General features: G+C 36.7%; 1 long non-coding RNA gene across 1 annotated transcript in view; it reads right to left on the reverse strand.

Moving 5' to 3' along the window:
* Positions 1-18,260, reverse strand: part of LOC311094795 — a 76,553-nt gene that overhangs the window by 5,769 nt on the left and 52,524 nt on the right. Inside the window, exon 2 of the long non-coding RNA XR_014608724.1 lies at positions 13,732-13,847. This is a non-coding gene — a long non-coding RNA (uncharacterized lncRNA). The remainder of the gene's footprint in view (positions 1-13,731; positions 13,848-18,260) is intronic.

The raw sequence follows: 18,260 nt of genomic DNA on the forward strand, positions 1-18,260 counted from the left end.
TTCTTCCATAGATTCAAAGGCGTAGGCTACTAGCATGTTTGTGTGAGAGAACACACATTCTCGCTTTGGATGGGATTCCTTTCTTTGCCCCATGTGGCTTGCTGTCATTTGGGAGTTGGTGATGCCACTGAGTCTGCAAATAAATAATGTATTAAACAAAATCTCCTCTCTGCGGAGACCTTCCCAAGTGGAATGTGTTCACTTCCATCTGGTGAGTGCTAATTAACAGAAATGGGTGTCCCAACAGAACTGGAGTCCATGCTCCTTACCTGGACACCCTCATTTGTCTCTTTTTTCACATCGTCCCTCAACAGCCCAATTGCATTTTTTTCCCTTCTCCACTGTTCATGCCAGGTCATGCCCCACATATAGCTAAAAAACAATTCACAAAATAAATAATTAATTAAAACTAATAATATTTTTAATCGACCAAACAGTAAAGATATACTAGGGTTGTGTTCTTATATACTACTGCCCAACTTATTAGAATTGAATTGAAGGCTTTTAAATTGTAATTCCCGAATGTAAATAGAATTAAGGTAGTAAACAGGATGTAGAATGTCATTTTGAATTTAAATGTAAAATTAATTCAAATTCAATGAAATTCATATAACTGTAATTTTTATGAGAAAGCAAAAACAACAACAATTTTGAATATTGGCTTGACAAAGTCTTGTTTTAAAAGATCTGAAAAAACGCTTAAACAATTGCTTAAACAAGCAAACAAAAAAAAAAAAAAGAAAGCCAGACAATCGGTTGTTTATAACTTTATTAAAAGGTTTTCTTTCTTCAGGAAACTTACGATCATCAAACAAAACCTTTGACCAGGCCGTCAAAGCAGATTCACCACAAACAAATACATAGAGCCATCATGGCCACCTCCGGCAGACTACAGTAGGTAAAAAAAAAAGTGGCTAGTGCTGAATCAGGGCTAGAATGTGATTTGTGAGATTCATTTACAAATCTCATGAGTTCAGCAATATCATAACCTGATCCCTCTGATAACAGAGCCCGAGCTTTGCAGAGGTTATGGGCTACTGAGAGAAACACTGACTGGTGTACAGAAACTTGTGCATACCTAATATTATGTTTCCTTTCCTTTGATCAGAAAGTTCATCATCGTAGTGGAACAGTCCCCTGTTGGTATATTATCTATCCGTTGTTTCTTTACCATCCGAACCATTCATCTGAAAAGCCTCTTTTTGACAGCCCAATGATGTGTTTTCAACTAAATGGCTCCTGAAGCTTGACACAGGCACTGCCATGGGTTTGGCTGGTGGAAGATGAGGTCTCAGTTTTCTTTCCAGCACAGCAGGGATACAGGGCACGAATGAGAGAGAAAACTTTCTGGATGCCTTCTCCATACTGCATCTGACACTATCGACCGCTACTCACTCCATCAGCCTGGCCGAGGTACACTCTCTATTCCAGCCCCATCTCTCTCTGCCTGTGCACTCATCCTGTCCTCCTGCTTATTGTGTGAGTCCATTGCTCATTATCATCACTTGCTTCCTTTCTCTCTTGGTCTCACTTCCTTTCACACACTGCTTGCAACTACACACATATTCTCATACAGAGGACAGAGAGGGGAGGGATGGAGGAGGGGGCATGGGGTGAAAAAGAGTGAATGTGTGAGAAAGAAGGAAGGAGAGAGTTGCATCAATATGTGTCCTTTCAGTTTTATTCTCCTGAGCCAAGACATTGCTGACATACTCTCTAACTTGCCAGTGGAAAAGAAAGAACTGCCAGATTGTTTTCCAAGACGTTATGCAGCTAGCTGCATTCAGAGTCATGAGAAAGCAGGTTTGACTTCCCATCATTCCCTAAGCTTTTGAATTATGTTGTGTTAAGCTGCTCTGTTTTCTCGAATCTAAACACCCTTAATAATTGTGACAATAGTCTTTTTTAAAACAAAGATTCTGAACTGGTTTGACAGTTCTGTGGAACTCTGTAGACAACAAAAAACTAAGTTCTTAGAGTAAAAAGTGAATATTTTTAATGCTGATCTTTTTCTTGGTAATATATCTGTATTTGATGGGATGCAATAATGACAGCACAGACTCACAAACTTTATATCAGTTTCTTTAGTTAGAAATTGTTCACGTTTACAAAACCCATAATTTACAAATAATAATAATAATAAATAAAAAGAAGGTTTCACTTTATTTTGATGGTCCCTTTAACACATTCTGTTGACTATAAGTAACGTTGCGCCTACATGCCTACTAACTCTCATTAGAGTGTTAGTAGAGTAGACTGGTAGGGTTAGAATAAGTTGACATGTAGTTGCAAAGTTACTTACAGTCCGTAGAATGTCTGTTGTAGGACCATAACAAAAAAGAGTTAGCAGATATTAAGCAGACAGTCTAATACTCTAATGAGAGTTAGTTTTTTACATTATTATTATAGTCAACAGAATGTTCAAAAGGCACCATCAAAATAAAGTGTTACCAAAAAGAATAAAGTACCTTAGAAACAGCAAATGCATGACAAACAATGTTTTAAAAAAAAATAAAATTAAGCATAAAAATAAGTCGCTAAAGATCACTAAGTCAAAAAGAAGATGCAGAGCTGTTTTTCATTTCATAAAATTTCTTGGGCTGAGCAGAATAAATTAGCTTGAATTACTTTGAATTTTGTCATTGCATGATTAAAAATAACACCATCCACGTACCAGTCATTAAAACGACCTAATATGATGCTTCTCAGAGGTGATCAAAATACATGTAATCAGTCAAGTGTGAATAACATCATCTCAGTAAGTGCGGAGGGGAGAAGTCAGCCTAGAATAATAACAGGATATCTCTGTTCTCAATGACTGGAAGAACTTTGGAGTGGAATGAATCATTTGTTAATTTTCATGAATAAATTATTTCTCCATGCATTAAAAACACTCTTAATGAGGGAATTCATCTTCTTTCAGGTCTTTTTAAAATTGTCCCAGAGTGTGTGCATGAGAAAATGAGAGATAGTGGCTATATTTGTGTGCGTGTGTGTGTTTGTGTGTGAAAAAGTCACACAAAAAAAAAGAAAAGAAAAGAGACTTTACCCGCAATCTTTTTGTGGTTAAAAAAATCTATATTTTCTGAGCTTTTTTTTTCTTTTCTTTTTTTTAACCAAAATATACTAATAAAAATGCCTTTAACAGACTTTTTAGCATAAAACCTTTTTGAACTGTTGTAGTGTTTTGGATGTGGTATGGCCATTTTTTTGTTATTCATAATGTTCCGATCATTATAAAATATTAATTTCATTCTTTTGATCCAGGTCATCAAGGCAGAGAAACAATTATTAATGCCTTTCAAAACTTAAGCGAGTTTCATTTGTAGAAAGAATGCCATTAATTCACGGTCAGTACTTCTGAAATGTTTAATTCCCTTTCCCCCTTCATTCCTTAAATTTTCATTTCATGTGTGATAATTTTAATAGGGCTGAGATAAAGAGAGACTACAAAAACCCGTATGAAAAGTCAATTATACATCCCATTTTGCTCACAGGCTACTAGGAGAGGGCAGGTCATCAATGTCCACAGCCACTTCTATCCCATGAGACTTTTGACACTTTACTTGATCTTGACATAGCCTGTACTGCACAGATTTAAAAAAAAATAATAATCTCCTGGTGCCTTCACCTTTCTGTTATAAGATTTTGCCAATTTTGATAATGCCTTTCTCCAAGTATTACAGACCTCCTTGGAATTTGTTACCCACAGAACACACAAACATGAGCATATGAACCAGCAAAATAATGCAGAACAGAGACAACGGACATAACATCTTCCAGAGCATGTTTGTTCGTCTATGTTAAACTTCCACCGCTACATGTGGTCTCTGGATCACAGCTGAAGTTGATAAGATGGTGTAAGTCTACACCAGTTAACTCACCTTAGATGACATTCTAACACTGTAGTCATACATAACAGAAAAAAAAGTAAAAGATGATGCCCTGCAGAAATTCCCTGTGCCTGCACTCATTGACACAAACATCTTCATATCTTAATATCCATGCAGGAGGAGAGAGCACTCTTATAAAGTTGAGTGAGATTATTCCTGGCCCCTCCTGCATACTGAGTGATGTTATCTGCAGTGAAGTGACACTGTTGCTTTGCTTTATTTACCAGAAGGTTGCGATGGTCAAAATATGAAGCGCACAAGGCAAGGCTTTTTACTCATATTAAACTAATGATAGTCTCTGAATGTCTTTGTCATAAATCACTGTGGCAGAGTAAACATTAGCACAGACTCCCTCATTTGCAATGTGAATGTATTCAAGTATTTATCCTGACATGTTTTATGATCGCACCGAAGCTCCCCCAACAGACACCCACCCACCCTATCTCCCTGAATAGCAATAAATAATGAAACACGAGTGAGGAATCCATAGAAGCAGAAGAATGAAGTGGAAAATCAAAGTGTGAGTGCCTGCATGCGAAAGCATAAAAGAAGCAAAGAGGACATTATATGAAGAGGCTTTTATTCGTTATTTATGTTTATCACATTTGCATCAATTCAAATAGAGTGTGTCTCCTCCCATGATGCCAAACACAACTAGTAGTAGAGTGTGTTGTATCCATCCCATATCCAGTTAATAAATACTTTCTTTTAAAGAAATGTCTTCACACAAAGATTTGTAATATAACACACGTTATATAAACTGCTTCTATGGTGTAATTTTTTTTCACGTCAGGTGCGTTCAAGTCACTTTGGATGGAGCAAGATGGCGGTGTACCTTCACTTAATGAACTATACAACATTTTTTTTTACCTCATACTTCTACAAAATGAAGAACAAAGAATGCGCATCAGGTGTGTTTTGTTTTTTGTGATTTAATAAATTCAGTTAGATAGAGTCATCGATTCCACCATGCTACTTCTCACTGACATGCCCCCTAGACTCAGAAACTCTGAGCTCAAAGAAAATCCCAAGTTTCTCACTCATAAACACGACTTTGAGTTTTTTTTTTGTAACTTTTGTGTTCATGTGCATTTAACTCATAAATACAGTCTTTCTGACATGACTTGAACACACCAAAAGACTCAATGAAATTGATACAATCTTTGCTTTCAAAAGGTGATTTACTCATTTTCGATCTCTAGACATCAGTGTTTAGATCCGAACAATGTGCTTTCATCATGGTTCAATTATTTTAATATTTTTAATACACAAACAAAAACAATGTGACACATAAAAGACTATTGCATAGGCTTATAGATGACAAATGCTTTCTCTGGGTCAGCGGCACCGCAAACTGAACGTTCATGTTAAAGGATTAATTGAAAGCTGAATTGTTGAAATTTAGAAATAAGATCACGTGTGTTTTTGTGATTTTTTTAACGATTTAATGCGACTCTATGCACCAAAATGCTAGACACAGAACAGCCAATGTCAAGACATTCCTCCCATCATGACATATTGTAGAGTTCCCTGCGTGTGTAGGTTTGCAGATGAAAGGATTGCTTGCATCTCTCAAACGATGCCTAGATCTTGTGTCCAATCAGAAAACTAGGCTTTGTTTTCTAACAGATAAATGGTTGAATAGATCAGGTCCACTGCTTGGACAAGTCTGAAGCTACACAGAGCAGTCTTTTTATACTTCATTCTTTTGATAATGCCTGCACCATAACTATATGTTTCTTATAAAATATTGTTTGGTTCGAAGCACATCTTTTTTTTCCCGTTTACTTTATATTATACACTTTTTGTGCAACAAAAGAAGTTTCTTTCTGTAAGAAGTTTGTTACAATAATATAATTTTTCACACAAAGCATTGAGTCTTCAAGTAGAAAGCCTATAAATGTAGGGCTAAGGTGACCTGTGATGCATTCTGACAAAAATAGAAAACATTTTCCTTGTGATTTTCCCAGCAATGTTGTCAATAATTGCATTGTTTCAGCCATTCATTGTTTCACTAGCCATTTTCTTCAGAGAAGCCTTCGAAGTGTGACAACAATTGTATTGTTTTTGTTGCTATTCTTCATATTCTTTGATTTCAGTCTTTGCATAAACCATTTATCTGTCGTGCCCAAAAGAAAACTATACATTTTTTCTGTGGATCATTTGTCCAGGCTGTAAATAGGGAAAGAATAGCTCCTGGGTTTCTGATGTGTGCATTCTATGCCATGCCCTTCATCAAGAGAGAAGAAACAATATCTCAAGCCATCATGGTTTTCTAAATTTATGGAATCCATTTTAAACAGTAGGGAGTTTATTGAGAGAGGGTTATTGAGCTGATTTGACAGATTTAATTATTTTAAAGACTGATGTTCACATTATAGGTTAAGTTTAAGGGTGGGTTAAAGTGTAAGGGAAGGGTTAATTACAGAAATGTATTACAGCTGTAATTACATGCAGGTATTTTGTAAATAGTAATTACAAAAAAATTGCATTGTATCAAATGATTCATTTAAATATAAATACATAGTAGTTAAATAAACTTCATTTAAAGTGTGAACAAAATTTCAGACAGTAATATCTAGTTTTAATTTCAGAAATACATACAATGTTTTGCATTATTCCAGTTTTGTTGGTTCATTTAGTCCATTGTAACTTTTGGCAGTCCACTCAAATAATGAAGTATAATGCATATGATCCAAACTTTTGCTTTCGGTTCATTCATAGAAGGTTGTTTTTCATGTTTTTCAAAGAAGTCTCTTATGCTGCATTTATTTGATAAAAATATAGTCAAATATTCTTTAAATATTCTTTAATTTAAAATAGCTAGTTCTATTTCTATAGTTTAGTATTTTAAAATGTAATTCATTCCTGTAATGGTAAAGTTGAATTTTCAGCATCATTACACCAGTCTTCAGTGTCACATGATCCTTCAGAAATCATTCTGATATGCTAATTTGGTAGGTACATTTCTTATTATCATCAAATCAATGCTGAAAACAGTTGTGCTGCTTATTATTTTTGTGATTTTTTTTTTCCAGGTTTATTTGATGAATAGAAAGTTCAAATGAAGTTCAAATGAAGTTCAAATAATATTATCATTGTCTTTAGTGTCACTTCTGATCAATGTAATACATCCTTGCTAAAAATAAAATAAAATAAAATAAAATCTTATTGATGCCAAACTTTGGAACTGTATTGTAAACTTTTCCACAGAATCATCATAATTAATGATGATACATTTGTGGAAAATATCATTTGAAAGTAACTTCCAAACTAACACATTAAATTTTCCATATACTGCATCACTTTGGAACTGTCCGCATGCTGCTAGGAAAATACATGCAGTCTCACTCCTTTGTAGTTTTTTTTTCTTTTTTTTTCTTTCTTTCAATTTACCATGCCATGCAATCCATTATGCACATTTAGCACAAATTCAAGTTAATATGTAAGATTGTAGACTCAGGGCATATTTATCAGTTCCTTGAATATGACAAGACATGTAATTATGACTAGTAATGCGTAAACATATTTTCACTATTTTATAATCTTATTAAGAGATTAGAGCTGGAAAATGGCTTAACCACAGCTGTCTGTTTAGGGCCGATGGGCTAGGGCCTAAGCGGACGACAGATTTTCTTATATTTTTGCCCTTGTTGCTATTTAGCCCGTCTTTAGCACTGAAAGAAAAGTGCTGTCTTGCTTGCCCCTTTGACAGTAATCTGTCATGACATGCTGAAGTTTTCTATGTCTAATGGGTTAAGGTTAGATCCAATACCTTTCCTCCAGAGCGTTTCAATATGTGGGCATATGCATCAGCGATGTATGCAAAAATAAATGCACATACATTTCAAACCAATCATGCTAGAAAGCATGCCTGCATACCAAACACGATGGTACTGGAAAAGATTTACAATGGTGACATGAACGTTTTTGGATGGAGCCACCTGAAAAAAAAAAAAAAAAAAAAATATATATATATATATATATATATATATATATATATATATATATATATTACATGGGAAAGTTCCATAACAAATGTAATAATTTAATTTATTAATATTAAATGAATTAGCTTCATTTTTAAAATCCAACTATATGTTGTTATACAGTAATAAATAAGTATTATTTGTTATTTATTTTGTCTACTGTATACTACACCCAAATTCAAATCCAATAAAAGCTGAACAAATGTTGTAATGTTTCAGAAATTATTCCATTAAAAGGGCATTTTGTTCTGCTTCCAACACCATTTTATTGCAGCAGTGGTAATGTGTGTATATAGTGAGCCTCTTCAGAAGCAAATAAGGAATAGGCATATTAAACCACCAAAACATGCACAAACAGACTCAAACAGACACAAGCACATAAAAGTCTCATCATCTTATTTCACTCTTAGAATTAGCCTGCAAACAGAGGGAGTGATGAGAACGATCACATTTGAGACATGAGCCTCAGGGGGAAAGGAGAAAAGAGAATGGGAAGCGGGAGGAGAGGGAGCGAGAGAATCAGCAGCCCGCTAAGACATATGGAGTTAGTACGCGAGCGCCGGGTAGCTAGAATTATCACCGTCACATAATCCACGTCTGTTTTATTGTGTTCTCTAAAGTCGGCATGCGCTTATTAAAAAGCAAGCAAACAGCAGTGCATTATTGCTGTTTTCTTAAGTCTGTCGAACAGTATGTCAAAGCGCACTGCGCCAATGTAGCAAGCTAATACACAATCAGTTTAATACACTGGACGAGCTAATGGTACTATTTTTCTTTTAACTCTGCTCGCTGCTGAGCTATTAAGACCCCTGAAAGAAAAAGACTTTTGCAAATTGTGCACTATTTTAAGGGGAAATTCACAGGCTAGAATATCTAATGCATCTCCTTTTGAACACATAAGCGCACCCATTTGTTTTGGCCAGGGAAAGGGGCAATTTAACAAGTGAGCAAGCTATCTGCAGGACTTGGGTCGCTGGCCCGAAATTGATTATTTCCTACTGCTTTTCAACCTGATTAATGTTAGTTTGTTTTGGAGGAGGAGGGAATGGGAGGCTGGGAAGGACCATCAGTGACGATGATGACTTTGAGTTGGGCAGGACCGGTGGTGACAAAGAAGACATTGAGCTGGGCAGGACTACTGGCGAAAAAGAAGAAGACTTAAGAAGATTGGGCTGGATCACCACAGGAGGAAACGGTTTTTGGGTGGGGACAAGGGTGGGAAGTGGCTCTGCCGAATCCCAGTCTATGGCCCTGTCCCAAGTGGGTGCCTAAGCACTCGCTGCCTTCCTCTGAGTCCGCACTTTCAATGGGACACCCTACGGTCTCATGGACTTAAGGGACACGCGCACGCGACAGCCATTGTAAGTCCACAAGAACGAAAGTGCATATGAAGTGTGCCATTTGGGACAGGGCCTATCAGCGACTCTTCATCATCCAGCTCCACTAAAACTCTCACAGGCACAGATGTAAAAACTGGCTCACACACCTGGTCAGACTGGCTCAAGCTTTGTTTCTGGGATGAAAGAGGCTACAGGCTCTGGCTCAGATACAGGGTCTGTGGCGGGCATTTGCTGGGTCTCACAGTCTGCGGTGGGCTCTGGCTCTTTATCCGCGGAGGGTGTGGTAACTGGATCAGTGGTGGCCGTAATGGACACAATCAACAAGGGATTCGTACATTCCAGACACCGCAGAATGGCTTCTCTCCCATTCGTCTGTCTCAATCGGAAGGTTGTGTCCTAGTATGGCTGCATACTTCGACTGCTACATCATTAGTGTAGTTAAAGGTTGTCTCAATTTGAAGGGTCCTTAGAAGACAGACTTCGTTTTGTGTCCTTCATTCTGCATATTTTGAAGAAGTCATCAAGTGTATCCTTGGCATCCTCCAATCACCCACAATCCTTTGCATGCATTCCAATTCACAAAAAAAGATTTGGCATAAAATGAGTCGGCACTAAATTCATTATGTATTCATTATGTACTGAGGGCATAACAATATATCGTGTCACAATAGATCGCAACACAAAAATGAGACAATATGTATCGTGGATGGTGACAATATTTATAGTTCACCAAAAATAAAATGTTTTAGTTCTAGTGCCAGTACTACAATAAACTACTATATATAATGTTGAATATAATGTATAATAATGCAATGGGGGAATATTTGTGGGTCCTGGTAATGCCAAATGTCTTATGTTACCAGTAAAAAGTGGCTACATTATTTTAAATATATAGTCTGTAACAGAGTGCAAGGCATATTCATCTAAAATAATTCAGTATTTTCAGCTTCAGAATCATATTATTTTTATTCTGGTGTCACCATTGTCCCGTGCATTGGGTTATCAGTACCAAGTCCAAGCCTATTCATATACACCCACAATGTAATATCTAATTTAGCATTTTAATCAATAGTACATTTTTTGTTGACCTTTTATCATATGTCTTGGAGTATCGCAATAATATCGTATTGTGAGTTCAGTATCGTGATATGTATCGAATCGTGAAATGAGGGTATCGTTACACCCCTATTATGTACTGTATTTTCTTTATAAATTTGAAAAAATAAAATAAAACCAACTGAAATAAAGTAGTTTAAGTTGACTAAAATTACTAAAACAGAAATAAATGAAAGTTAAATCGAAATATTAAAAAAACTAATGATAAAAGCACATAAAATTACTAAAGCTAAAATGAAAATTGAAAATACAAGAATAAATACTAATTCAAAATATTACTAAATACTATATTATTGTGTAAATAACCTAAAACTGTCTGTTATGCACTAACCAACATGTAATGATTAGACATCTGTGAACATATTCTTTCTGTATTTCAATGTTGAAAAGGCTTGCAGTGGTTCATATTGGCTAGAGTGCTGATAACTTCGAACAAAATCACATTTTGAGCCCAAGAGAGTCCTTGTTTGTTCAAAAGAGTGAAAGAATTGGGATTTAGTGGGAGAATAGTAGAACATTTGTGGAGAAATGAAGACAGATGGAGATGGTGGAAAAAAGGTCAGCCACCTGCAGTTTCCCCCTCGCTGATTCCTCATCACGCTGCGCCTCACGCTCAGCTCTAATCAGCCGTGAGCATGACTCATACAGGTGACAATCACTACATATCTCCCTAGCATGCTGCCCACCAACACACACAGTTCGCACTCCACTGTGACATGATCTTTCCAGATTAATGGACTGGAGATTCATTACACCAATATTTGCCGGGTGTCACACCTTCGCTAACTTTGATAGATGGATACTAAACCACAATCGCCTGTAACTGGTATTTGTGTGACGGGATTGTCAAGGAAAATTGCTTTAGTCTATTTAAGAAGATCTGTGCCCCTCACTCCATTTAGTAGTGTTTTTTTTTTTACTCTTAATGTAGGTCTATAGCACATGCACCTCAACAAAAGTGACTGTGAGAGCTGAGTGCTGTGGGGTAGAGACCTTGCAGATCAGTGAATTAAGTGTTTTAATTAAAACATAGCACATCTGTCACAACCACTGGACCAATTAGCATAATGGCTTACAGACTAAAAAAAAGAAGGGGAGGTTGTTGAATTCTAATTTAGCCTGCGCTTGCAGATCGGAAAAGAGTCTTTTAAAAGGTCTGCAGCCAGAAAAGGCAGTGCAAAAAATTATATTCTTATAGTATTAGACACATTAGCCTGCCACCAAAAAAAAAAAAAGGATTGTAAATACATACAAAAATAAAAATGAATAAATAAACACTTCTACTATGCATCATGTGAGCCAATTTCTATTATGGAAACATTGAGACTTGATATACGAAATAGCTGGAGGTTTCTATGGGTCAATATATCACAGGAAATGTAACACTGCATTTTATGAGTGGTTGACATCTAAACGAGACCTTTGCATGATAAATGTCCACACCTTCGTGTGATGTCAGAGCGTATTTTATCTTTCAGCCAATCGATATGATTATTCATATATCTTATTGTTTCCAATATTGTGGCAGTGATTCACAGGGAGGTCAACCTAACATCTTCACCTGATTTGGCTGCTTATTAAACAGCTAGACATATTTTACTGTCCCCAAGTGGTCTATTCATCATGTGTGACTACATCACTGTCCCCACATATACAAAATAATGAGACTGAGCTCATGTTTCTATGCTGATGACATGCTATTAAATAATCACGTTTAGGACATAAGCTGTCATATCAATCAAGTCTTGTGGATGCATGGGGAAAAGTTGACGTATTCATGATGACAAATTTATGAAAAAGTTACCCAGCTTAATGTTCGACTCATATTGTATATTTCAGGGGTCAAGACAGTCCTTCATTAAAGAAATATCCCATAAAATAAAGGTTTTGCAGAGGAGTCATATCTAAACCATTTTAGTGATATATAGGCCAATTAAATCATACAAAATTGCACACAAAGTGACCTTTCACCCTAATAAATGCCAAACCCTCCCTCAATATCAAAAACATGTTCTTTTTTGATTTTGGTCAATGCACTCAAGGTTTCTAATGGGAATTTAGTGCCATCTATAAGATTATAGTGAGGTTAGTGGAAAGGGGGAACTTTAATTTGATTATCATGTCTCAAGGGTTCTCACTGCTAATCATTTTTTGCGAGATTATTTCAATTTATTTTACCCTCAAGGAAAAGGAAGGCATTAAACTGAATAAAATTCGATTATGAATTTCCCCCCTTTACATAACCAAAGGGTGAATATGTATTGTTAACCTGCCTTGGGCTCTGACAAGATATTAAATCTGCTCTAACACATCTGTTAAATGTCTTCTTTAATAAGCAACAAAGTCTCAGTTTTCTGTTTGAGTCCAGCAAACAATATGCAGTACATATGAAACACATATCATATGAAACATATCGGGAAGGATTGTAGCATGTAATCTTTATGCTGCCTTCTCATCTACCCAGAGATATCAATATCAGAAAATCATACAGATCATAAAGGGAATTTGTGGAACTCGAAATTTAAATTCTCTCCGTACTTACCATGTATGTTCACATGCAGACATGTGTTGCCTAATAAGTATCTTCTTGACTATAAACATTGCTCCAGGGTATTTTTCTGCTCTTGGCCAGAGAGAGGGGTCAAAACAGAGTGAAGGACCCTTAAGGTTTGTGAGAGAAGCTGAGACTCCTTGAATCCTGATTGTTATTTCAGAAGTGGACAGATAAAAGGGAAGTACAGATATCACTAGACACACCACCTTTGCTGGTCTTTTTTTGTTGTTGAAATGTGTAGCCAAAATGTATTTGGAATAATTATTTATTATTTCACATTGAATTGAATGCTACAATGTATGTAAGAAGTTGAAAAAAAAAAAAAAATCCTATGGCAGTACTTGCCACTATAGTGTGAATATTAGAGCTGCAGCTCAATTATCTTTTTTTTTTTTTTTTTTTTTTTTACATCTAGTTATATCTGGTTTACATTTAGTTGAATAAGAAAACATTTTATTTGTATCTGAACTTTTGCAGAGAGAGAAAAAAAAAAAAAACATTTTATTGCACAAAACCGTGGAGCACAATACTAAGCTCTGTGACCAGACAAACAAGCCCTTGATAAATGAAAAACTTTTTCATGCATTAAAAACAAGCTTTTGACTCGTTGGATATTTGAAGCGTTTTACATTTTTAGACTTGTACCCAAATAGGGATTACATTTTCATTCTATATTTGCATGCTTGCATATTTACATAATCTAAAATCTCTATTTGCATATTTCTAGTGCCAGAGCTCCATAGTCGGCACTGAAAGCATGTTCAGCCCTCTGCTTTTTCATAGTATTTGCCAATGGAGAAACTGAGCTGGAAAGCTAAGCAAATGAGATTAGATCAAACCTTATTCTTTCCAGTCGGCCCAACTGCACCCATGAATCAGATCATTGAACTAAAGCTGTTGTCCCTGACTCTGAGCCAAACACCAGACCTTCTGCTTCCATTTGACCAGTAGGACACTGAAACACATAAAAGTAAACATGCAAATGCTTACAAACACATGAATGCACACGAATAAAGAGCCGTCTGTGAAGAATAAAAAACATAATTCTAGCCACAAAACAGCAGTAGCAGACATTATTGTTTCTGTGCGTCAAATATAATTTTGAAAATCATGTCCGCACGGCATTAAAAGTCCCTCAGGAGTTCCTGAAGAGTGAATCAGTTCATGCTCAGATGGTAAAAAGCATTTTACAATGCTGTCAGGTAGCTGTGAAGATCAAAAGATGTATGAGGTTTTTCACAACGTGTGGCACAATGTCAGGACAAACAGGCCTGGAGAGGTGAAATGGAGTCACACACAATAATTAGTTTTACCGTGCTTCATTTAAGTTCTTTTCTTTTAATGATCTAAGATGCTTGTGAGGAAACAGTCTAAAAAAGCTGACCATTTTAATAAACCCTCAATATCTCAAACCCTTGTCCATGGAGAATGTTCAATTATGGTATTTATGTCCTGTGGATTCAGCTACGTGGAATGTAAAAGTAGGCAGCATGTTTAAACAGCGGGCAAAACAATACAGTTTCTTAAGTGGAGATGAAAGCACTTTCGAAGGCTTTCATGCGTGTGCCAGTGAAGCATACTCAGACAAATGAACGTGCATATACAGTACACTCACATATTCACAGAAAGCAGAGGTGGATGGGTATACCTGGGTGACAGACAGGTGACCCTTGCCACCTATGGTGCCCCCCATCACTGTGCCCACCCCCAGTCCCATTCCAACTAATCACAGTCTCATGATTTATTCAAACCATTCATCAGTCAGGATCTGATTATTCATCGCCCCAAAATATGAATAATAAAGCACCTCAAGCCATGTCTCAGCATGTCGGCCATTACCATACGCTCAATGTGCTGTTGTTTATTGCTGAAAGAAGAAAAAAACGAGTGTGTGTGTTTGTATGTGCATGAGCGGGTTTTGGCCAAAACCACCCTCATTTCACTGGACGAGGTTTCCTTTCTATCGCTCCTGCACGCATACATTCAGATATTTTGCATTCAAAGGGGCTTATGGATAATTCCCATTGAAATAATTGATTGTTTGTCCACTGGAGTGGCTGAGTAAATAATGGATGGCTTCATCAGGGCCTCCTGCACCCTGAGCGGCTGACTGACAGTTCGCTTTAATAAGCAACTCTCCTGAGAGCTCACTGCAGGGGGAGCTACTGTAACACACACACACACATACACAGCTGAATACAAATATACAAATATGGCAGCTTATTCATATTTAATCTCGCCATCAACGTACAAAAGATCCATGATAACTGAAGCTCTATGCTCAAGTCGCAGGTTTTGTTTACTGAATGTTCCTGTGTGAGCAAACAGGAGGTAAAACAGAGATTTGATTTTTAATGAGAGCCATATCCACTTACTTTGTCATGCGATGAGTTGCTTTCCACACTGACAGGCAAAGTTACATTTTAATAAATAAGTTCACAAGTTGTTTGCAACTAGTATGGAACTAACTTTTACATACATTTCTAATCAACGGATATTTCGGAGACCTCACAACGTTCATTGCACTCACACATATTTGTGTGACAAAAACAAAAAAGACTTGACGAGTAAAAAAAAAAAAAAAAATGTTTTTGAAAATGTTCTTGCAGCTGATATATGGAAGGCTTTTCTGCAGTTTCTCACAGTAAATGAGCTTCCTGTTGTTGTACTATTTTAAGTGTTATGTCTTGCTTTAAATGAGAGCTGCTTCTGTGAGACATCGGCTCTGGGGACGCATGTGATTAAAAGCGAGCAGAATCCGCTGATTCACAGACCAACAGGCTGAGAAGTCGACTGTGGAAAGGTGCTCCTTCCCATTTACTATTTCTCTCTCTCTCTCTCTCTCTCTCTCTGTCCTCCACGAAAAGGGCACAAACTTGTTACATTAAGCATTAGAGTCACATTTTGGATGATTTTGCAGTAAGATTTTGATGAAATATTATGCAACATAAAATGAACCTAACTTTAAAGGGGGGGTGAAACACTCATTTTCAGTCAATCTCATGTTAATCTTGAGTACCTATAGAGTAGTACTGCATATCTCCAAAAAGTCTTTAGTTTTATTATATTTATAAAAGAAAGATAGGCAGTTCCGAGTCTTTCCGGAAAAAAACGAGCGGCTGGAGGCGTGCCGTGTGGGCTGTGCTTACGCGCCGATAGCTAACAACACACAGACATTTGAAGCAGACAAGCAGTTTTACTCACGGTTCCAACGCACGACCGTGAACCTTTATCATTGGGACTGCATCCTTCAGTATTAGACGATCTGCAAATCCGGCGTCGAACTGGGCTTTGTTTATAAAACAATCATCGTCGAAATGCAGGGAACAAACAGTCTTGCATCAACTCCGTTGATGCTCTGGAAAAACAAACTCCATCCACTGGTCCCTTAACGCCGGGTTTTTTGGGAATCTGTGCAGGGATGTCTTGCCCTGGCAACTAAAAACCCACTTCTTTGGTGACACTGACTTCCCTAAAGCCGAGCACAGCGCTGTGATGATGGGCGAACTGCTTTCCGCCCTCTTGCTCTGGGGTGCGTTTCCCGAAAGCATCGTTGGCCAACTATGGTCACAAGTTACCTCGTTACCAATAGAGTTCAATGGACATTGCGATGAACTTGTGACCATAGTTGGCCAACGATGCTTTCGGGAAACGCACCCCTGGTCTACAGTTGCGCGCGCGCCCGCGCTCTTCCGATAGAAGTGCCCTTAGGACCCATATAAGGAAATTCCGCCCTATCTGACGTCACACATGCCCATACTCGAAAAAAACTTTCCGAAACTTGTGACAAACTGGAAGGAGCATTTTTGGCACAGAAATACTCCTTCAAACGTACAATTTAATTTTTGAAACTTTGTCCATGTTTAGCATGGGAATCCAACTCTTTAACAGTGTAAAAAACTCAGTATGCATGAAATAGCATTTCACCCCCCCTTTAAAAGTTTTGTTTTAAACACATCACATGTCTGTATCCCCAAGAATGACACCCCAAAAAATCTGTATAGCATTGCAGCAAGACAAGTTTAGGTTACACTTTATTTCGACTGTCCACTTTAGACACTCTACTAACTTTGCAACATGTCAACTAACTCTCATTAGTAGACAATAGACTGTTAGGTTAGGATTAGGTGGTAGGGTTCAGGTTAGTAGAATAAGTTCACATGAAGTTGCAAAGTTACTATAGTCAGTAGAATGTCTGTTGGGGAGCATTCATTATTTTTTTTTATTTTTTTTAATCAGTTATTAAGCAGACAGTCTAATACTCTAATGGCTGGTAGTTGACATGTAGTTGCAAAGTTAATTATAGTTATGTCTGAAGTGGAGGACCATCAAAATAAAGTGTTACCCGAGTTACCAATCTCAATTAAATTTTCTAATTGATTTTTTATAAATGTTGTGTTTTCACAAATATGGTACAGAATAGATCATGAAACTAATGATTACTTATTTTTTCCCTTTCTCACAAATGGTCAGTGAAAGGTGTTTAACCTTTGAAAAATGTCGATCGACAACCTCAGGAGGTCAAACTAAATATTAAATGATCTATTTTGCTATCCATTCATTTTATATGAGGCTTGGAGTTTTTGCAAACCTTACCAAACCTTGGAACATAGTTAGACAGTTAATAATGAAATTGATAATACAATATCCCATAAATTAATGGATAATGTGGCCCAAATGTTCAAAACAAGCTCATAAAGTGAATGATTATAATTAAAATGTAAAAAAGAGAGTTAGGGAAGCATTCTTTAATTCAAAAAAAAAAAAAAAAAAAAGTTTGTTGAAATAATATTATGCTTGACTCAAACCTCTTTTTATGACTTTTCTTTAGTTGTTATATAGTGTCTCCATTACATTTACACTGGTTTTAGGAAGCCAAATAATTAGAATAGGCTATAATAAGTATAATGTGCATCTAGCCGATTGTTATCTCAGAATAAACCAGTGTGACGAGGACCCCGAGGTGAAGTGGATTATTCCGCTTATTACATGGCTGCTTGCCAGATAAGTAAATAATTAGACACAAAATATTGATCCGAGTTGTTTTATTAGGTCTTTAAACGCAAAGCTTCCGCGGAGAGAGCAGTTGCTAGCGCGGCAAGTTCAAACTGAGATATGGTATACAGTCATACCACTCACACAGCATTTCGCCACATAAATAATTATAGAGATGAGATATATTGATTTCAGATTAAACTGTTTTAAAATCGTACCTGTTTGTATATTATAATCGGTGTACAGTAAAAGTGTACAAAACAATAGTCACAAAATGACAGCAGCCGCGTTTGTATGAAACAAAAGAGAGCGAGTCCATGATACTGGATGGAATTATTAAATAACTGTACACAAAATATTGATTTAACTGAGT

The sequence above is a fragment of the Abramis brama genome, assembly GCF_963993115.1.
Source record: "Abramis brama genome assembly, chromosome: 13".
NCBI lineage: Eukaryota > Metazoa > Chordata > Actinopteri > Cypriniformes > Leuciscidae > Abramis > Abramis brama.